Below are 22,516 nucleotides of genomic sequence, written 5' to 3'. Positions count from 1 at the left end.
AAAAATCAGCATTAAAAATCCAGCTACACATAAAAGCAACTCAAACATTAAATGACTCATTAATAATATCTGATTAATCAGATTAAATAACATTAGCTAAAAATCTCTTGTAAGCTTTAGCTAATTATTACTGAGAAACTATGGGCTCTCTAAGGCAGTAAACCCTATGTTTTGGCTGAATCAGTTCAGGCCGCCGGTGTTGGTGGGGCTCAGATGGAACAGCATTCCTCTGTATCCCTACCACCAAGCTGGAATGCTACAGAGCAAGCACAGGTTTACCACCGTAGTGAAAATCAGGCCTCTTTCATCATAGAAAGGCCATGCTGCTCTCAGAGAAATAGATACCTCCCCAATTCATAGGACATCATTATTACAATTGAAATGGTTTCTGTTATCCATACTTAACGGGCTGCCTTAGGCTTCCCATATATATATATATTTCTGGTCTGTTAGTGAAAAGTGGCTGGATCTGCAATCCTTTTATTTTCCCAAAACGCAGAACCCAGTGTGGTTCTGCGACATGGTGGGAATTTAAATGGTTGGCTAAACCCAGCTGCCCAGCACTGCTTGCAGTTCTTACAGACTCTGCAGGGAGATAAGCCTGTTGTGGCTCACTGAGAGGAGGAGGGCCCAAGAGAGACCCAGGGCACCCTGAAAACCTGGTATTGATCTCCACCTCCTATTCTCACCCTCAGTCAAAACCATTGCCACATAATTTATGGACACGGATAAATCACCATGATTTTGGGGAAATAAACAGTGAATTAAACAGAGAAGACATACTTGGATAGAAGTCATATGAGGGAACATGGGAATCCATTTTAAAAAATATTATGTTGTTAAACAACAGCTTTCCCTCTGTTCTACATCTTAACATATAAAAAGCTGATTACATAATGCCAAAACCCCCACATACTCTGATTCTAAAAGACGTTTTATTTCCAAACATCATTCCCCAGGGCTCAGTAAAATGTTTCATATAGATGATCCCAATTAAATCAGAGGTTTGGTTTTTCCTAAAGCCAGCCTTGCAAGTTTTAAATAAGAAGCCATATGTTCCCAGCAATTTGGTGTACCTACAGTTATGCCTTTACTAAGGTATTGCCTTATATTTCCTTCTGCAGTATTCTCATTGTTATATAGACAGAGAACTATTCATCTAGAATATATAAAGAGAGAACATATGGCTATCAAGGTCACTCCCTTAGCTGAAAGTCTTGCAATGAAAAGGAATTCTAGCTTCTTGCAGAGAGCTTAGAGAAATGACCTTCTATACTTTTCTGCTAGTGTTTTGTCATCATGGATCCCCTATATTATTGCATTTTATCTATTATCAATGTGGATATGATTGTTTCATAGGATGTTATTGATAGGAAATACTGATTGGATCCAGGGATCGTGTTGCTCACTTGATACCCTAAAGAAATCTAGAAATTAATCAAGTTCAAACTCTAAGCATCAATGTTGTGCAGTATTTTATCTTTTGCTTTTTAAAAATTGTCTATACTATTGTATATGTGTGGATATAGTTTTAACCACTTTTTGCTTTCTTGTAAACAAATGATTGCTTGTACAGTGAAATTCACACATGGGTTAATCCCAGAGATTTCAGGTGCCTCCCCTCTCCTTGATCATAAAATTCCTTTGTGGTAAATGTGGTGATGTATACAACATTTCTAAGGATAAACTATTGGAAACCTTGATGCACTCTGCACTTCATATTTGCAGTTCTGCACAGATTCTGTATAATATCACTAATGCTGTCATAAACCTTCAGAAAATAATGTTTTATTTTTTATATATTCATATGTATTCATTTAATATTTGGCTGTTCCACTGATACTTTGGCTGGGTTCAGATCCAGATGATCAGAAACTTCAGCTTCCTGTTTTAAACTAATCAGAGTGCTTTGTTAAACTATCATGTGAGAGCAAAACTAGAACAACAACAGTTCATCCTGGTATGTTCTCAGTAACCACAATCTAATATAGATGGAGGATTCTATTTATGTCCTGTCAATGTCACTTTTGCATATAATTTCATTCCATGCTCACATTGTAGAGCAATTCAGACCCCTAAGCTGCTATACCGGAGGAGATTTGCATAAGGCAGAGATTTCCTCCTGCCCAGTGCTAAACAGTTTTGCCAGCCTCCATTTTGCAGGAAGCTCTGCTGTCATTGGGGGACCCAGTTGTCAAGGAATGCCTCACTGTACCTGCTCAAACAGCAGGCAGCAGTAAGTTACTGCCAGCGAGATCCCCACCTGCAGCATTTCAAGGGCAGGGGAGGGCAGAGCTGGCACAGGATCTGATGTATCCACTGGATTTTGTGATGACCCTAACACAATCACATTAAATGTGTATTTTGGTATGTCTCAGCTACTGAGAACTGTACCAAAACATTTGGAGAAGTACAAAATTCAGTGGATACGAAGTTCTCATCAACACATCAGTTTGAAAGGTGTGGATAAGGTCATCTTAAGATGTTGTTAAAGTGTGTGGCTGTGTTTTTGCTTTTCTGGGCTTTTATTGCTTCATCTGCTACCGTAGTATTTAAGTTTAGAAGTTAATTACAATTCTGAAATATATAAATGAAACTAACTTTAGAAGCATGGGAATTTGATGCAAAAACTTTGAAAAAGATAAATATTATGTTCACTATTGGCTCTTGATAACCCTGTAAAACAACCATATACTTTAACTGTTTCAGGAACTCAGGGGAGTTTTCAAGTTCTGTATGGATAGCTTCTGGAAGCCAAATTATGACAAGGTTTTGCATGCATGACCTCCAGGATCTTGTTAGAGTGTCCATTAAGCTCAACATTTACGAAAAAGCCTTTGCTTTTTCTTTGCAATAGAGACAGTACTGTAATTTTAAAAGCAAAATATTATGTACCAAAATCATGATGAAACTTTCAAATGATGCAAATGTCTTGCCTTAGCCTTAAATTTTATTTTCTCAACTTGAAATAATTTTGCATACCTTACACATTGCTAGCAATGTATACCTGTGTTCTTTTGGTTTCATTCATTCCGATGATCATTAAGTTAGATTTAAAAATAAATAAACTTGAACACTCACATTTTATAATACACACAATTATCTGGTTTTTAATTTAATTAATGACAGGTACAGTGATACCTGAAATGTATTTTCACAATGAGTTTTATTGTGATTGAAAACCAATTAACTATAAGAAATGCAGCACAGTAAGATGGTGCCTAATTACATAGCTTGTGCTTTCATTTAGTTTATTGTCCAATTTTGTTGAACTTTTGTTTTGATATCAAGCAATTGAAGCAACAAGCACTATTTACACATGGAGATTAATGGGTAGCAGTAACACAGGAGAATGTATTGCATTTTTATCTGTCTTCCACTGCTTATTTCTAGAAAGTAAAATTACCAGCGGCTTGATCCAGAACAAGGCTTATAGCAGAAAAGGACTTGGAACACAGAAGGCCAAATCATAATAATTGTCTTTGTGCCAAAATATTTATATTTTGACTTTTAAATTAATGATAATGATACTTTTTCCTTCACACTAATTCATGTTACTTAGAGTAAGGATTGAATCCATTTTCTTGGCATATTATTATTTTCCTAAAGATCTCTGCATCAAGTTCTGTGATGAAAACAAGAAAATATGACACCTACATTAAAACCAATCTCTTTAAGACTCTAATCACAATGTTTAAAAATGTGCTTTACATTAAGCAAAAAGAAACATTCCTGTGGGAGAATTAAAAGGACTACAGTTCCATTACCAGATTACCAACTGGTGAATTCAGCTTTACTTAGGTTAAAGTCCTTAATGAAAACTATGCAGAATATCAAGATGTTTACAGCAGTTCAAACTGTGATTGATAAAATATGCTCAAGAGATAAAAGCTTCTGACTTGGTTTTACTAAATTTAGTACTTTAAGAAGCACCATAATGATTTATTTTCTTAAACGGTGATCCATTAGCTGCTAATGTATTTAGTTTTTTATGCACACAACAGATAAATAATTATTGGAGCAAGCCAAAAGCTAAATAGCTGTGGCTTCAAAGTAATCAATAATATTAAAGCATATTCACATCCACTTGGGCCATGAATTCTCTCGCTCAGAGTGTATCACTATGTTTAAATGCTGTAGTTCATAACAAGTAAAAGAATATATTATTGCAATTAATTCCCCTATATTTTGTTTAATTCTAAAGCAGATGTGGCCAAAAGGGTGGGCTCCAGCTATTGTTCGACAACAATTCCCATCACCACTGGAAATGTTGACTGGGCCTCATGTGAGTTGTAGTCCAATAACATCTGGAGAAAACCCTATTGGTTACCTCAGTCCAGAGAATCTGACCTAGTTTTCTATTAGACACTGACATATGGGTCTACAAGCTGGTAGCTCTAATTTATGCAATGTGTCCAGTAGCAGTCTGTTTTGTTTTGTTTTTATTTTTGACAAACAGTTGTCCCTGAATTAGATGGAAGACCATTTTTCAAATCAAGGGGGAATGGAAAGCAGCTCATTGTGCAGCATGAGAAGAAAGGGCAAGGAACCTGTTTAAAAAACACTGTTAATACTGATTTCTTGCTGGGTATAAGCTAAACCTTAATTACATCAGAAGGAAATCTCTTCTTTCCATCTCAATCCAAGGAGGCTGAATTGATGTCTTGTATTGGTAATGGACTAGATGAGTGCAAATAAATTGGAGTTTAATACAGAAAAGACAGAAGAGAATGGCAGAGTAAGAAATAAAGGTTTACCTGTTTTGAATGGAGCAGCATTGTCCTTCAAGGCACAGATCCACAGTGTTCCTGGATCTGGTTCTGAGCCTGCGTGTCCAGGTGTTGGCAGTGGTTAGGTGCATGTCTATATGGCTGAGATTAATTGTGTTAATTCTATGAAATGTTAGATCTTGCTGTGATAGGACCAGCTGGCAAGGAGGGTAGTGCCATGGACCTGGCTGACCAGAAGTGGTGTCACAGCTCTGCACTGGAATAGTGCTGGACAGGATGGCAGTGAGGTCAGAACAATCTAGGCATACTGGCATAGGCAATCTGCTGCTCCCATCAGTGTGCCTAAACACCCTGACCTTGCTGCTGCTCTGCCCCACACAGTCACAGGAGCTCCTTGGCTATGATTACATTTGTCTTAGTTATTTTTCAGGTGAATTACTCTAGTCGGACATGCTCTATTTGGAACTGCTTTTGAAAAGTGTTTGGAAATTTCAGATAATCCACAATGCCGTGAGCCAGTTTGGGAGAATATATGTGACTACAATTGCTTTACTAGCTGCTAGATCATTTCTAGGCACAACTGAAACCCACATAAATTGGAACCAGATTATAAAGGCTCCCTTTATTGGCAAGAGGTATATTAATATACAGGCAGGATGATGTTGAAGATCATCCTGCCTGTGTATTAATTTGCTTCTTGCCAATGGTAGGTGATGATTCTTGGAGAGGACTTTGGCCTATTGAGCCGATTTTCTTGCTTTAGGCCTTTAGCAGAGGATTTTAGTCATCTGCTGTTTTGCTATTCTATTTTTAGCTGCTTATTCATGATTTTGATAATTGTTTTATTATATTGTTGTTTATTACTGTTAGATGCAGATAGTTTACTGCATAACTGCAAAAATGGAGTAAATGGTAAAATAATGGGAGCACGCTGGTCAGGCACCAATATAAATGGTTCAGTTTCATCAATAACATATACTTTTCCACCAGAATATGAGCTTGGAGACTTAGAAGTATAGCTTTCCTAGCTGAGAAATAATACCTAAAATATAACACCACTGCTTAGTATATCTGTCTGAGAATGAACTTTTTGTCACTGGCATCCAGCAATTAAACCACATTAATATGAGTTAATGCAATCTCACAGTCTCGTTAAAATAATTATTCATTAGCAGGTATTTTAGAAGCTTGCATAAGAAGTAGCCCTCCACTTGTATAAGTCCATTTCTTTTTGTCTGTCTAATTATTCCTTGTAGGTTCATCATGTTAATTTCAAGGTTACATTTTAATGGTTTTATAAATGGCACTTCCATTGCATGAAAATAAATGGACTGTACCAAGTTCCTCATCCAGGTGATAATATGTTGTCTCCTAGTTAAAGGGTTCACAAATTACTATCTTCAAAGTACATTCATAATCGTTACTTCAAAACCATGTTTGTAGAAACAATTGAGTTTGTATGCAATCTATTTAAGTTTGATAAACTGCATATTAATAGCTTTAACAATCTGTCACAGGTAGTCATTTTCATTCAAATTAGCAGTAGACTAATTCTGAGTGATTAATCTAGAAAACTCATTTTTGTCTACCACTTTTAACTTTTCTTCTTTATTTTCCTTCATCTATTTTTAAAATTCACCTGATGATGTCCTTTAAAGCATGCATAAAAGATGCTGCGGTTCTGAACCCCATATTAATTAGAATGGGTTTACCTCTAGATAGTGCAACGAGGAAGAAAAACATTTCATTGTTGGTGTTTTCTAAATATAAACTACCCTTTATCAAAACTGGTATACAAAGAAATTAAAACTTACAGAAATGCATTCAGATTACCTTAAGAAGTATAAAACCTTCAACCAGTTGAAAAATCTTTACCTAAATCTAATACTATGAATATGTATACATTTTCTGCCATTTTATTAAGGAAAAATAGGGATCAAAATAAAACATTTCTTCAGCATCTAAACCGAATTACTGGTTTATGACATCTTTAAAAATCTTTCTAGGGTACAGGTCAACGGTAAAGTCAATAGGGCATACAGAGACTTAACCTCATGGAAACTGAAAGCTACATCCTGACTGAAAATGAAAAACATAATAGTTTTAAGCCAGAAAATAAATATATCCCAATTCCCCAAGGAGCCCTCAAGAAAATAAACTTAAAAATATAAGACAGAAAAGCAGATAAAAAATACATTGTGAGATGTTTCTTTTAGAGGATATTTATTTATTTACTGCTTTCTTAACAGAAAGCCTTTAAGTGATTTGCAAAAAAAACATGTAAAGAAATGCAATAAATATGCTCAGAATCACAGATTTGACAGAATAGTGCTGTAGACAATTAATAAAGGAAATATTCGTCTATCCTTGGACACTACCAGAAGAAAAGTGATCAAAAAGAGGGGCCAAACCACTGTGAGATTACCAAAGGAATGCAAGATGAAATTCGGAGCTAGCAAAGGAAACAGTACACAGGAGATACACGAACACAGCAGTGAGCTGTTTAATAATGGAGGAAGCAGAATTATCCACAGATTTTAGGCGAGAAACTAGAAGACTAGAATGGGAAAGAATTACATAAACTAGGTTGATATATGAATAAAGACTGAACAAACCTAACTTATTTTTTAGAAAGGGATGATACACAAAATACGCATCTTTCATGCATGAATGACAAATACTGATTTATTTATTTTTTAAATCCTTCCAGTAGCACCTTAGAGACCAACTAAGTTTGTTATTGGTATGAGCTTTCGTGTGCATGCACACTTCTTCAGATACCTGAAGTGTATCTGAAGAAGTGTGCATGCACACAAAAGCTCATACCAATAACAAACTTAGTTGGTCTCTAAGGTGCTATTGGAAGGATTTTATTTTTATTTTATTTTTTTACTACGGCAGACCAACACGGCTACCTACCTGTAACAAATCCTGAAAAAGAGTGTGATATGCATTAAAAAGGCATGAAAAAAATTAGGCAGCCTTACTTCAGAGCCTGAGGGCCGTTTCACTGAAGATGTATTTTCTCTACATTGATAGAATCTCTTTATATTGTTTACCAGAAAAATAGTGAAGTACTGTAAAAATACTATTGTAAATATAAAACAACTGGGTAGCTGCTATATCCAGCCAAAGCCCAAATGATTTACTGTTGTGTTGCACATGCTTTCCCCTTATTATATATGTTAGCAGAGCAAGTACACAACAGAGACTGCAAACTACATATGGAATGTTGTGGAAAGGTATTCTGGATTGATATCCAAGATTACGGCAGTAATAAGTACCTATTGGAAAGTCTCCACAGCTGGATCAAGTTCTGACTAAACTGTTGTTTTTTATCATGTATTATTATTAGTTATTTACAAAGATATTGGAACCACTGTAGGACTACATATTTAAAAATAACGTATCTCCACAGCTACATGCTGCCTGCACAACCTTAGAACAAAGACCTGTAAGGCAAGTATACGATGTAACTTCACAACTTTATTAACAAGTGCTTAAAGCTATGTAGTAATGAGCAACAAATAACATCAGGCTTGGAATAAAGGGCATCTCAATATTTTTATCTGTGGTCTTGGGCAACTATGGGTCAAATGCAATCTCCTGATCTCATAGTCAAATCACCTGAAGATGAGTAAGGAAGTCCGTTTCCCCACCCTCAGCAGAGTGGTTCCTTCAGGTCCTAAGAACTTCAGACAAAAGAACCCATCAAGCAGGACAGCAATGGGAGGTTGTTAACCCAAGTGTGTCTCCACTGCTTACCTTAGTTCCCTGCCCACTCTAAATGTCAAGTTGTAGGAGCTAGCTAAAATCAACTAGAAGTCAATTATCCATCTGCACCCCAATCCGAACAGTGTGGACTAGGCAAAAACAAAGACAACAACAGGTCAATCAAAGGTGCCCTCTCAATCCTAAAGGCAACTCACTAATTCTGTACTGTTCACTGTGTGTGGCAAGGAGGATGGTGCTTCTTGAGAGTGGTGCCTCCTCTATAAAGGGATTGATCCATTGGCTACTGAAGTGGCATGAGTTTTCCTGCCTCTCCCTCCCACTGGAGGGAAGCCCCATGAGACTTCTGCTTCAGTTAACAATGAATATTACCAAGACATGAGATACTATGACAATATATAATTAGCTAACTATTAAGCAGCCATTAATCTCTTAGAAGTCATTGCTCCAGATTTAGCTGATTACCAGGTTGGACCAGTACTCTTTGGAGGAAGAGGATGAAATTAACAGATTGGTATATTTCAAGGCACTAGTCCATGGGTAGGCAAACTAAGGCCCGGAGGCCAGATCCGGCCCAATCGGCTTCTAAATCCGGCCCGCAGGCGGCCTGAAAATCAGGGTGTTTTTACATGAGTAGAATGTGTCCTTTTATTCAAAATGCATCTCTGGGTTATTTGTGGGGCCTGCCTGATGTTTTTACATGAGTAGAATGTGTGCTTTTATTTAAAATGCATCTCTGGGTTATTTGTGGGGCACAGGAATTCGTTCATCCCCCCCAAATATAGTCCAGCCCCCCACAAGGTCTGAGGGACAGTGGACCGGCCCCCTGCTGAAAAAGTTTGCTGACCCTAGTATACTTCCATCACAGTACAGTGTGGACCCTTAGGTTGATTTGTACTCAGAAACATGGGGGGCGGGGGGGGGGACTGGATTTCAGAAAGAAATAATTTCTGGAATCGATGATAACATTCTGCCTGTCTGGTAACGAAATGTAGAGATACAGGCTTGTGTGATGCCACGTGAACTACTGACAGCAGCACACAGGCTCCCCAAATTGTCCTTTTAGGGTGTGTCTCTATTTACTAACAAAGGTATAGTGCCTTAGAGCTACTTGCCAGTGGCAGCAAAGACTGGATCCAAGCCCTTGGTTTTTATTTCACCTTTAATTAAAATTGTGGTGTTGTCAATTGAATTGAACGAATTAACTGAATTCACACTTTCAATTACATAATTAATTTTTAAATGGTTTATATGCACCTTGTGACAGAATATACAGCAAAATATTTATCTGTAGATTTTGACAGACAAGAAATCCAAAATAATTCTAAGAACAAAATGCACTTTGAACAGGGAGCTTATATCAGTCTAAAAGCTAAATGCATTTTCAGAAAGGATTACATTTTCTTTGGCAATTTATTTTATTGACAAAGCATATTTCATCAGATATTGCATTGCATTTTGTAGACAAATGCATGTTGTCAAACATCCTATTTCCTTTGTTGGATGAAAAAGGTTTGTTTTTCACATTCTTTTCTCGTCTAGTGAATACACTCAATGCTATAAAACAGTAAGTTATGTGGAAGAAATGTTTCATTATAATTTTGTTAGACTGCTATATAGATACAGGGTAGCAGACAGAACGCAGACTTATGATATGTTTGGAGAAAATTAACTTTAAGCACTTTATGGATATAATGTGATTTGAATACAGTGGTTGTGATTTATTTTCCTCTACTTTTATTTTGAAATGCAGGTACACTGGACAGATACTCTCAGCTTCGCCCCAATGAATTTTCAAAGGCTAGGATAAGCCATCAAGGAGTAATGTTCTCAAGAATGTGCCTGCAGTGAAATAAGGAATCAAAGGACTGTGTAGGGTAAATTCTAGTATTCACACCCAACAATCCCAGTTCACTACAACATGCAGTGTATAAACACAACCAGCAAAAAAACTTATTGAAACATTTAAGGTTAATTAAATTTCTGAGTGTGTGAACTTCCTAAAAAAGCACTGAATACTGTACAAAAGAGAATCCAAGTCCATAAAAAATGTTGGTATATTGACCATTTACTATCTTGCACTCTCTGGAAACATTCCCTACAATTATTTAAGAAAGGTTTAGATTTATTCATATGGATAAAAAACTTTCGCATTCTTCTTTTTATTTACAAAATAGAAAAATAAAGAGAAAAGTAGTTAACAAAAACATTGCTTGATTGCTCTACACTGCCCAAATATCCTCTAGATTGAAACACACAAAGAATAATCTTAAATGTGTATCTCCATGTAATATGCTTCCTTGATAGTTTTATAAGTGATAAAAAATATGTTGCACACAAATACTTTGCAACCCATGCAGTTGAGTCTTTTCTAAGAAACTGAATAGTGATAATCTCTGAAGCCATCATGATTTCAGATGTAAGCTAGCAAGATCATGTCAACAATCATGTGCCGGTCTTGAAGCTCAGTCATTTTGCCAAGCCTCAACACACATAAATGTGATAGAAGAAGTGGTTGTTCTATGGTATACGACTAGCATTTCCTTTTAATTTATAGCTCAGCTCCTTGCCTCCTTTTGAGATTTTTCACCTTTGCTTAGAAGGCTCTACAAAAAATAGCAATTTGGGGTCGGTCCAATATACACTTTAAGCAAACCATTGCAAGTGAGGGATAATTTTTCATGTAAAGGCATTTCCTTTCCAAAAAGAAATGAATAATCCAGAAATTTACTCTAAATATAAATAATTTACCAGGGTTTATAAAAAAAAAACCCCTGATTATATAACAAAGCAAAACAAGAAATAAGATATGAATACAATCTAAGAGAACACAAAACCCCATCAGATTACAACTTTGAAAGGTACACAGGTATCATCACACTGCACTACCTTAATGCATTTCTAATTTCAGTTAGCGATAGCTGAACTCCCCTTGGCTCACTTCAATTTCCACTTGCTTCTTGCCATCATTCTTTGTGAGAACTTGAAAAAATTGACGAGATTTCACAAGATTGCAAAAGCAAGTGGAATGAATGTTCCTTCTCCTTGAATCATCATGAATCCCGAATCTGCCCTTCTCTTCTTCCAGTTATGGTGATAGGCAGTATCACTAACACTGAGATAAATGTTTTGTGCATGGTACCTGTAAGCACATGTACAGCATGGTACTACCTGTCACTTACCCATCAAGGGCCAAAATGTTACCTTGAGCAGCAGAAGGGGTAGAGATAAAGGTGGTGGTGGGCCCTTCATGATATAAGCAGAGTGTCCATTTCATTCTAAGAAATGAATCCAACTAAGAAGTGCAGATCCAGAACCCCGTGTCCCGAAGGAAGCCCTTTGCAGCCAAAGCAACTCTATATGAGGCAGCCACGGGTTCCACCCCTTGCCCAACCTCAAACTTAACAAAGCCTTTACCCATCTCTTGTGAAAGCACAAACAGATGCTTTGCCCCTTTGTGTTTGGCACCTGGGCTACATGACCATTTCCAGCTGAAGAGCTGTGGAATCTTGGATTCAGACTCCGCATCCCAAAAAGGTAGTCAGAGCTGGCAGAGGTCAATCTGTCAGGCAGCCAAGGATATATACTTGTGTATGCCCAGCAGTCACTGCTAAGTAAGTTTGCTGGCATAGGCACATAATGGCCACAGCACATGCAGGGCGGGCCACAAGAATGTACACAAGAGACTGGTATTGGGTTGAATTAGGCCACAACTTTATTGATTACAGGAAACAGTAGATTTGGCTAAGGCACTGGGCATGTATCCAGCATCAGGCAGCCCGCCTGCTACCTGATAGGAACTTGGTGGGGTTGAGGAGTCACCGCTAATATGGATTGGATGCTGTGACCCCTTACAGGCTGCCAATGGGCAATGTGTGTTGCCCCATCTGTCCCTCTGTGGACTCCTGGACAGAGTCACCTTTTCTGGACCCCTTCCTCCAATGGGGTCCAGGGTAAGCCCAATGCCTTATCCGCCAGTTATGATGGTTGCTATGAGGTAGGCGAAAACCTGAAAGCCAACTTGCTTGCAGGAGAAAATTCCTCCCTGGCCCTGAATATGGAGATTAAGTAAACCATAGCAAGGTCCACACCATACACCCGCTCCACCATTGTGTATGTTCCTAACAGACTGGGTGGCTCAATGGATAATCCGGCAATAAAGAGCCAAGGGGGAGGCTTAAATAGGCGTCCAACCCCTGCCTCTGATTGGCCTACCAGAGAGACCATTGAGGCTGGAGGTGGGTGGCGCCAGGTAACCTTCCCCTCCTCTGCCATGTTTGAAGATAGCGACCTCCATGGACCTACCATGCCCAAGCCATGTGGCAAACATCATCCACCCTGAGCCCCACGTAAGCAGTTATTTTCCAGATTATTTTTTATTGGTGAAGTGTTTAAATGGAAAAATAGTAAACCAAGTGATATAGGAAATTCTAGAGGAGTAGCCATGTTAGTCTGCAGCAAAAAAACCAAAGTAACACAAAGTCTTAGTCCTTCAAAGTTTATGCAGTAGTAAAATTTGTTATTCTTTAAGATGTCAAAAGACTCTATCTGAGTGAAAGAACTGTACGGGGTTTAAGCCTCTTTATATTTATCTGTCTTCAGAGTTGATTATGTTACAACTGTAGGGTGGATAAAGTGTCATTAGTTACCAAGCAATCTATGAAATCCAAACAAATGTATGAAATAAATCAGAAACAGTAATGATTACTGTTCCATTTGTGTCATATAGTTAAATGCACAATAATTCATTGATGAGACTAGAAATGTTTGCTAACCAGCACAGGGTAACGAGAGGCATATGCATTACCAACAGTACTTATGGCCATGTTTTCTGGCCTCATTATCACTGTAAGATTTCTTAGTAAACAATTAGCAGTTAGCCAATTCAGAGAAACTGTTATTATTATTTTGAAGCAGCTACATACTTTGGATTTAATGACTAAGAGAACATAAACAGATGCATCTGTTACTAAGGAGACAGAGTGGGAAACAGGTAAACCATATTCCATATTCTAAACTAAGAAAAAATATTTGATTTTGGGTTAACTATTTATTTTATACATAAACTGTCTATTACAGCTTTTCCCCCCAATAATCCTGTCGTCTACAATATTTATTTAGAGCCTAGGGCACTACAGCTAAAACGTGTAAGTGCATTAGCCACAGCACTGAGAATACATGGAAGTTAGAAGAGGACAACCACGTTTCATTATCATATAGAGTTCTCTTCCCCCAAAGTCACACAGGGAAACAAACTTCCACTTCACATTAAGGTGAGGAGTCTGAGGTGGCTGTGAGTGACTTTGCACTTACATTAAATTAGAGTTGCCGTATGTCCGGAATTTCTGAGACATAGCTGGTATTCAGCCCTCGTAAACAGCATCTGGGCAAAAATCGCTGAAATGCCTGGGAATATACGGACGTATGTCTTAAGCATATGCAGTGCCAGGGTGCAAGGATCCGCCCGGTGCCCCCACCAGGTTGCCCAATGCCAGGCTCGCAGGGTGGAGCTGGCTGGCAGCCTCAGCATCTCGCTGGCTTGGTCACCCCCAAACTTGCGGCGCAGAGCCACCCGCAGTAGAAAAGCCCATTGCGGCGTTCTGACCAACAGGCGGGCTCTTCTCCGGACTCAACTCTTGGGCCCCGGACTCTCAGCCTGGCGTCCCTGAGAGCCCGGCAGCCAGGTGCCCCGCGCCCCTAGTGCTATGGGTAAGACGGCCCTGCATATGGCAACCAATGTCAGAAATCTAGATTTCAGCAAATTTAATTAAAAATAGCTCAAAAACTGTTTTTCTTAGTTTTATTTAGCTTCTGGGCTATTGGGCAGAACTTTTCAATCTCTTTTACACAAAATGTCCAACTTGGTATGGGATTATCAGTGCCAGTGTGACAGTGCCACTTGATCTGCTGAACTAGGAAACTTCACAGAACGGGAAGCTGAGCTGTCTTCTTACAAATATGAATACTGATTATGTCAGCAGATGCAAATGACCAACTCAGCAAAATTTGTGGCCATTGTGCACAGGCTTGCCAGTAATTTTACCTTTGATGACACACACATATACACAGATCATAAGAGGTTCAAAGTTTTGTCTCACTTAAAAACACAAAAATAGTATGGATATGTTTATTTGTATACTATTATTAGCTATAGTTTACTTGCAATCTAGCAAAAGCCTATGTAAGTAAATAACATACAAATTATAAAGGGTTGAATATAGTCTTATTTCACCAATGAACTCGAGGCCTCCTTCCATTCACTGGATTGGAATCCAGTGGTAGCTTCTCACTGGAAGGAAGAGGGGAAGTAATTTTTCCCAATCTCTCCTTTGCCCTACACACTTCCCCCAACATTTCCAAGAGGTGTACAGGGGATTACAGGAAGAACCAGTGAAAATTGTCTCTGCAGTCCCTTCCTTCAGTGTCAATAGAACTCTGCAAATCTGGATCTAACACATTATATATTAAAAATAATAATGGGAATTATTTTACTGAGCTACCATCGTTTCAATAATGTTTATAATGCTAGGTATTGCTACATGCACTCTAATCTCTGAGCAATGAGAAATTTCAGGAGTGCCAACTCATCCCTTGGGTTTATTTCCACATATTGTACCACAGAATTGTAGAGTTGGCAGGGACCCCAAGGACCATCTAGTTCAACCCCTAGGCTGAGCATAATAAATAAAAGCTTGCAGAATTAAGGCTGTGTACATGCCATAAATTTAAAGCACATTTAAAGCAAAATTTGCCCAAAGAATCCTGGGATCTATCATTTGGACACCACAGAGCTACAATTCCCAGCAATCTTAACAAACTACTGTTCCCAGACTGCTTCTTTTTTTTGGGGGGGGGGGGTAAAATGCACTTTCAATATCATGTTCCCTATTATGTTTCAAGAATTCAGCAATTCAAGCCTCTGAGATTCTTCCAAGTCCAGTTCAAGGCAAGACAGTCTCCTTTTCTCCTGGTCTAACTATTCTTTTACTTAGCAGTGACACTGTCTTCAGCCAGGGGCTAGGAGAGATGCCTGCCTATTTCATTCCACCTTCTGAAGCTCCAGCTAGTGGCTTCTGAGACAGTCTCCTTACTTGACAGACTTGTCTGTTTTATGTTGCTTTCACAGGAGAGAGAGGGGGTGACTTCATGAAAAGCTTTTTTATGTAAACCCCACCAGCCGCATTGGCTCCTGCTGCTCCTCAAATCAGTGTTCCTGATTATTATGTCCAGCTATCTCTCTCTTTCTTCTGTTTGTGCACATGGAACATGCCCTCCATCCTGCATATTCGGCACAATCCTTTAGTATACAGACAATTCATGATTCATGAAAGCCATAGGGGTGCACAACTCTCTTTGCCTCTCAAAATACAAGTGTTTGTTTAACTGCACTAACACTCACTATGTTCACACATAATACTAAGCAAAATCACGCTTTAGCAAAAATAGACAAATGGGCAGGTTTGTGAAGCAAACATCATGGCTACAGTGTTCCTCCCCCAGTCCTGTTGCTGCCTTGTTACCTGGACCTAAGCCATGGTTTGTTGTAGATTTATGTCTGAAGCTGTGCTCACGGTTTGTCTCATTTCAGACAAACCCAGCGGCATAGCTAGCCACTCGGGTGCCTGGTGCGGGGAGGGGTGTCCTGCATTTGGGGGCGAGCCCCTCAGTTGTATGGCGGCTGTGGGAGAGGCAGTAGGCAGACGCAAGTTCCACACTGCTGTTTCAGGCAGTGCGGAACCTGCAGGCGCCTATGCCACCACGTCACTCCTGAAAAGTTTCGTTTTGTCACACACACACACACCCCAGTGATGACACTGGGGCGGCCCACCCCCCCTTCCTCTGCCACTGGGCAAACCACAAGCTGTAACCAAGGCTTATTTTTGTTTACCACTTGTGGTTTGTCTGTGAGTAATATCATGGAAGGAGTGTTTTCAGTTACCCCACCCTTTGCCCTTGGACCAGCAACTCAAGTGTTCAGAATGTTGCTTGTTTTACTGTAACACATGTTATGATCAGCTCCAGGAAATCTCGTAAGATCTGGGCAAACGGTACACAAATAAAGCAAAACAAGCTTTCATAAATATTCACAAGCATGATCTACAATTTAGGTTCAATTTCCTACCTCATGACATTTATTTATTTTCTTAGTTACTCACTCATCCACTGTATACACATAGGCCACTGAATAACACCTGTTCTCTGGGCAACTCACAAGACATAACAGAATAAAATACAAAACAAACAAGAGGCAAAAAGCACTCATTCCCAAATGCTTCATTGTTCAGTGCAGATACTAAGATTCATATTTTCTTCATTTGGGCAAGAACATCAATTTTTAAAGGAGACGTCTTGATTTTTATTTTTATTTTTTTTACAATGCTTATTAACCATGGTAACATCCTATGGTACTCAGTTTCCCTCCCCAGAGTTTCCTTCTCCATGATAACATCCTACCCTTGTCAATCTAAGTTTCCCCTCAGCAGCACAACCTTTCCCATCTCAACTTCTAAACCAACAAATAGGTCACAATATCTCCATCCCAAGACTACCCTCTCTTCCACCCACAACTTCCCTGCAAAGGACAGTGATAAATATATCCCCACTCCAGACCATCCTCTTTCCCACCCACAACTTCTTCCCAAATGAACATTGAGAACTCTCCTCCCCCTAATTCCCTTTCTCTCTCTCTCCTGAAAGAAAGAATGAAAGCCTTTCCCGGTGCCAGGGAGAAAGGGGAGAGTGGAACCCCCTGGCAGGTCATGGCAGCATCTCTCCCTTTGGTCCTTTGAGAAGACCCATTTGGGCTCTGAGGTAGATTGGGCTCTTGTAAGGGCCAGCTTCCAAGTACTGGCTCAGCCTCCAAGCCTCTAGCACCATCCAGTGCCTCAGACTGTCATCACAGAGTGAGTTGCCTTCAGTTTTGTTTTATCTAATTGTTTTATCTAATTCCCTCATTTTAAAGAAAGTTCCTCCTCTGAAATAAAATATTACTGTGCTGGGACTTCTACACAATTTCCAGCTCACATATATGATGAACCTAGTAGTGTTGTGTTTGCTCTCAAACAGTAAGGCAACATTTAAATATCAAACCAATTCCTGAGAACAGTTTAATACAATCAAAGGTTGCAGTCTTTGTTGTTGGATCCAGAAATAACTTCTAAAGCATAATCATTTACTATATTATTATTATTTGCTTATTTGTCCTGACTGGAATGTACTTTTATCAAGTAGAGATCAAAATTAGTATTCTGAAATAGTAATTAGCACAGATGGAAGATGCACCTACATGATCTTCTACATTTTAAGTGAGTTTTAGCATGTACAATGAATTTGTAAAATGATCAGCTACAGGGGTTATGCTATCTTTATCTTCTTGAGGTGTTACCAAGCCAGTCAAGTTGGTTTAGTGGACACACTAACACAGAATGTTAATGTAGGTAATTAGATAGAATGCCAGAGCATATGTACTACAATATAATTAAAAAATGGAGTGTCTTTCAAACATTTTTGCCACTAGTTGTTAATTTTTGCACTGCAAACATTTCATTTTTAAATGGAAATTCACAATGTTATCAATATACAAACTGATTGGATAAAGTTACTTGACTCTTTTAGTATTATTTAATGGCAACAGCAATAATAGTAGCAACAGCATCAGTTTCCGCAAAGAAGTTCCAGACTGATACAAGGACATTCTTTGAGGGTGAACAAATTCAGAATGTAAATCCAAGCAGGCACAGCTAAGAAATAAAATTTCCCCCACCAAAATGGTTTGATCAGGTTCAAATGAACTGCCAAGGAAAATGCTAGATAATAGTAGAAAATGCTGTTGGTGGTTTTTTTTTTTTTTTAAAGTAGTTTCTGTAGATGACTTGAAAGATAAATTGTAAAAGCTCATAAAGAAGCAATATGAGGCAGTACCGGGTTAAAGCTACACACAGAGCAGCACACAATCCACTTACCAGAATGGTGGATTTCCAACACCCCCCCAATAGGTCTCTCAGAGATTGTCCAACCAGTACAAAGCGACAAAGAGTCCAGACTTCTTAGCCAATGAACAGCAACACGTAGCTGCCAAAGAGAAGGGTGGTATATAAGAAACAGAGAACAGTAGGGTATCTACTATCTGTATATATCTACAGTGGTACCTCGGGTTAAGAACTTAATTCGTTCTGGAGGTCCGTTCTTAACTTGAAACTGTTCTTAACCTGAGGTACCACTTTTGCTAATGGGGCCTCCCGCAGCCACCGCACGATTTCTGTTCTCATCCTGAAGCAAAGTTCTTAACCCGAGGTACCACTGTACCTGTAAATCTCAAGAGGAAACTTGTATGATGACATCTAATAGTTTCTCTCCCTATCTGCTGCACATCTACCTTTAAACTGAATATGATGCTACCTTGGATGTGTGTGTGTGTGTGAATGAAGGTATGTGCACAGCTACATCAAGGGAATATTTTCTGTGTAGCTGGCTGAGTGTGTCATGAAGGTGAAAAATAATGCAGGACCTAACAAGTAGAAAGAGACTACGATATGATTCTAAGGAACAGGCAGTGCTGGGATGGAAACTCTCTAGACCAGGAAAAAGTTACATGTCATAAGTCATATGACGTGTCATCACTACATAGTGAGAAAGTGAGAATACAAAGATTGGTTTTCTTTTTCTTTTTCTACTTGTTGGAAGACAGTGGTTCTCACTTCCAAATAAAAGTGGTTATCTGTTGGGTGCTTGCATAGATTAACAGATTATCCGAAAATCAATAATGAGTTATTTTGCTTGCCAAAATCAAAGGACAAAACAAAGAAAGAAATTCACTTGTTCACATTACCATGGATGGCAGCAAGCAATTACAGAAAGCATACCTTTAACACGTGATTTGTTTTTGTTTTTGTTTTTGTTTTAAAAAGAGACCATCAGATAAAATTATTTCCCCTTAATGTTGATCTATTTCCCCTTAACGTTGATCTGGTTTCATTCATATTTCTATATGAAATTAACAGATTTTGTTGCCATTTACAGTAGAACGTACTAATACTGGTGAAGTGATTAAACTTACTATCACTAGAAAGGAACAGACACTATAATATTTTAGATCTCTTATTGTTCATAAAACAGCAAACAGTTAAATACACAGCACAGAATACACAGTGGCACTACATTGAAAAAAACAAAAAACTACATGAAGCCACAGAAATGAGCAGTTCTTACACACAACTCCTCAAGGATATTCAGAAATGCCATAAATTGTGTTTTCATTTCAAATTGGATTGAAAATAAAAGTAAGCAATGTATGAAAATGGATATTTGCTATTGAGATGATGGAAGTACAAACTAACACTTATAAGAATAAAATGCACATGTAAGTAGTTAAACAATTAAGACAACTGTTTGACCTAATACTCATTACATAGTACTACATGCTGTAAGTATTCCTGCAGTTCCTTTCTGTATTTAAAGTTATGTTTTACTGCAGTACATCTAAGCCGGGAAGGAATTGCCTAGTCTCAGAAGAGTGAGAGAGTGAGACCACCATTTAATGGCAAGTAAATTGTTACTCACTGGAAGTTAAACGTAAAGAAGTAGCTTTTCCACACCCATTGCTCCAGTGCTTATCTACTTGTTGAGCGTGCTTTTGGTTTGGAAAAGGAGATTTGAAGATATGTTATAGGGTATTTTCACTCAAGGGCTTCTAATACATAGTGAAAATAAGCTTCACTATGTGATGAAGTACTCCTAATGCATGGCTCAACACATGAAATATCTAATTGGTGAAATTTAAAGCATAGCAGAATTTAAAAGCAGCCACCCACTGCACCTGTTAATGCAAACCCAAACTACCTTTGTAGGTCAAGGTGGTCCGATCCCCCTAACATTTTTGTTCACCTTTTTACCTGTTTTTTCACACCTGCACATTGGCTAGGGATGGTCCAGCTTCCCAGAATAAAGAACACTAGCAGCAGTAGAGAACAATCTTATTGGTACAAATAAGAATGCCAGTCTGGAGAGAATGATGTCCAATAGTAGCCCTGGCTTTTGCCTGCTCAGAGCCTTCCCTTCCCGAGCTATCATGAGGTCTCAGCTGCAGTTTCTAGCACCTTTGTACCAGCATTCCTTATATTGAGGCACATACAGCCAATATACTGTGGGTGCTAATATGGAATCTTTAGTACAGTTGGTACGTATGTATAGTACGAGGATATTTTAGTGTCTTGCACATGTTGACAAACAGAGGAAGAATAAATAAATAAATAAATAAATAAATAAATAAATAATAGTCCAATGTTGAGACTGTTCTGTTCAGATTCCTACTTTACAAATGGCAAGGTGGCTCTCCATTCAATAGAAAAGATAAAAACGGAATCCAGCTGCTCACTGCAGGAGGTAGCATGTAAATATTCCGTAATATAATTTGTTACATCAACACACAGAGGGCTTGATTCTTTTTAATTATAGCCACTTTACACCGCTGCAGTACTATCATCTTTGTCGCAGTTACTCCAGATTCATAGCAGCATAGCTGAGGGGAATTAAGCCTAAAATATCCTAATAAAATTTGTCATCTACTGTTAACTGCATTAATGGCAGATATAATCATATGTTAGTATTGTATTACAAGATAACAATATCACTGCAGATTAAAATGGAAAACAGAGAGCTATTCAGTTGTACATAATTTAAGCAATCATTTAAAAAAAATCAATTAACAGGTTGGAGTGTTCTCCAAGCTCAATTTCTTTTTAATTAAAATAATAAATTCATATGTCTAATTTTTAAAAAAGCATTATTGGAGGAAGGGAAAGTGTTAATTGGTGGACTTCTTTGTTCAGTTTAACAAATACAACATGAATACAAAATGTAGCTCTAGTAAGCTCAGACCCTGAATCCAATTAAACCTTAAAGATATCCCCTTCATTCCCAAATCCTAGAGGGCAGAATGATTAAAATGGGACTGTTCTTTTCACATCTAAGTTTTGGGAGCAAAGAAGGAGTTCCATAAGACTACAAACTGCCTCTGGGTGATTCAAATCCAAATGCACTCTTTTTCACATTTTTGCCACTGTTCTCAATCTTGTTGCACTTTGATGTGGTTGATGAAAGTGTTGCAGTGCAGAGGGGCCAAGGAGGAAGCATTGCCTAGTTGCTTAGTAACAGAAAGATATTATCTCCCCCCACCCAAATGGGTAGGCAATGTAGCTTTATTTTCTTGGCTACAATGTCATCTTGCTCAGTACAGGAAACCTAATTAGGTGGGACCATGCAGTGTTAGAAGACAATGGAACTGGAAGAGAAGCAGCAAGAGAGAACACAGCAGCTTCTCTTTGCCCTCGCACAATGGCCAAACACGTTCATCCTTGTTCACAACCTTCTCTCAAAAATATGATCAAAAGCATTGGTCTTTATATCCTTATATCTCTTTTTAACTATATATAACTGATGCTGGGGTGGGAAATGACCACAGGGCTTGAAACTGTGCACTGAGAACTGTGAGTGGAACGTAACGCCACATATTGTGGTATTGCTTTATCTTCTCAACTTCTTGTCATTGCACTCATGAAATCCATACTCGGTAGAATCTTTTTTAAAACATTTAATTTCTTCCATAATACATTAGTTACACTTGAGATTCCTACTTTGGCACAGTTATTATTTTCAAGTTGAATCCATCTGCTGGTCCCATCACACAGCTATAATTATAAGCCTAAAGATGTCTCTCTCACAATGACGTATTATCCTAGGACAACATACATATTCCTTAAAGTTTAAAATACAAATGTGCATAATTCTTGTATATACAAATCTATATATCTACAATTTGTTAACAACAACAAAATAAACATTAGGGTTGGAACTATATAAAAGTAAACATTATTCTTCCTGGTTTGTTGTAGTTGCTGCGTTAATACACAAACATCATTGGCTCTGTTTATTTGAATGCCATTAACAGGTCCATTATTGCCAAAAGTTCAGACTTCTCATACGCACAGAAAACAAATATACGTATGTGTGTGTGTTGATACTTTGTCTTCATGTTGAATGGCTGTGATATTTTGAAA

The 22,516-nt window shown here is 38.3% G+C and overlaps 1 protein-coding gene across 12 annotated transcripts in view; it reads right to left on the bottom strand.

Annotated features, from left to right (window-relative positions):
- Positions 1–22,516, bottom strand: part of TENM2 (teneurin transmembrane protein 2) — a 782,612-nt gene that overhangs the window by 700,000 nt on the left and 60,096 nt on the right. For 11 of the 12 annotated variants that reach the window (XM_081845776.1, XM_081845770.1, XM_081845759.1 and 8 more), the window contains one exon: positions 18,425–18,533. The exons of the other annotated variant lie outside the window; for it this stretch is intronic. The gene's annotated coding sequence lies outside the window, so the exon portion shown is untranslated. Of the gene's footprint in view, positions 1–18,424; positions 18,534–22,516 lie in introns of those variants that run through there. 12 annotated transcript variants of the gene reach the window in all.

Source organism: Podarcis erhardii (genome assembly GCF_964252035.2).
Source record: "Podarcis erhardii genome assembly, chromosome: 2".
In the NCBI taxonomy this organism is placed as follows: Eukaryota; Metazoa; Chordata; class Lepidosauria; order Squamata; family Lacertidae; genus Podarcis; species Podarcis erhardii.
This window is presented reverse-complemented; position numbering and strand designations above follow the sequence as displayed.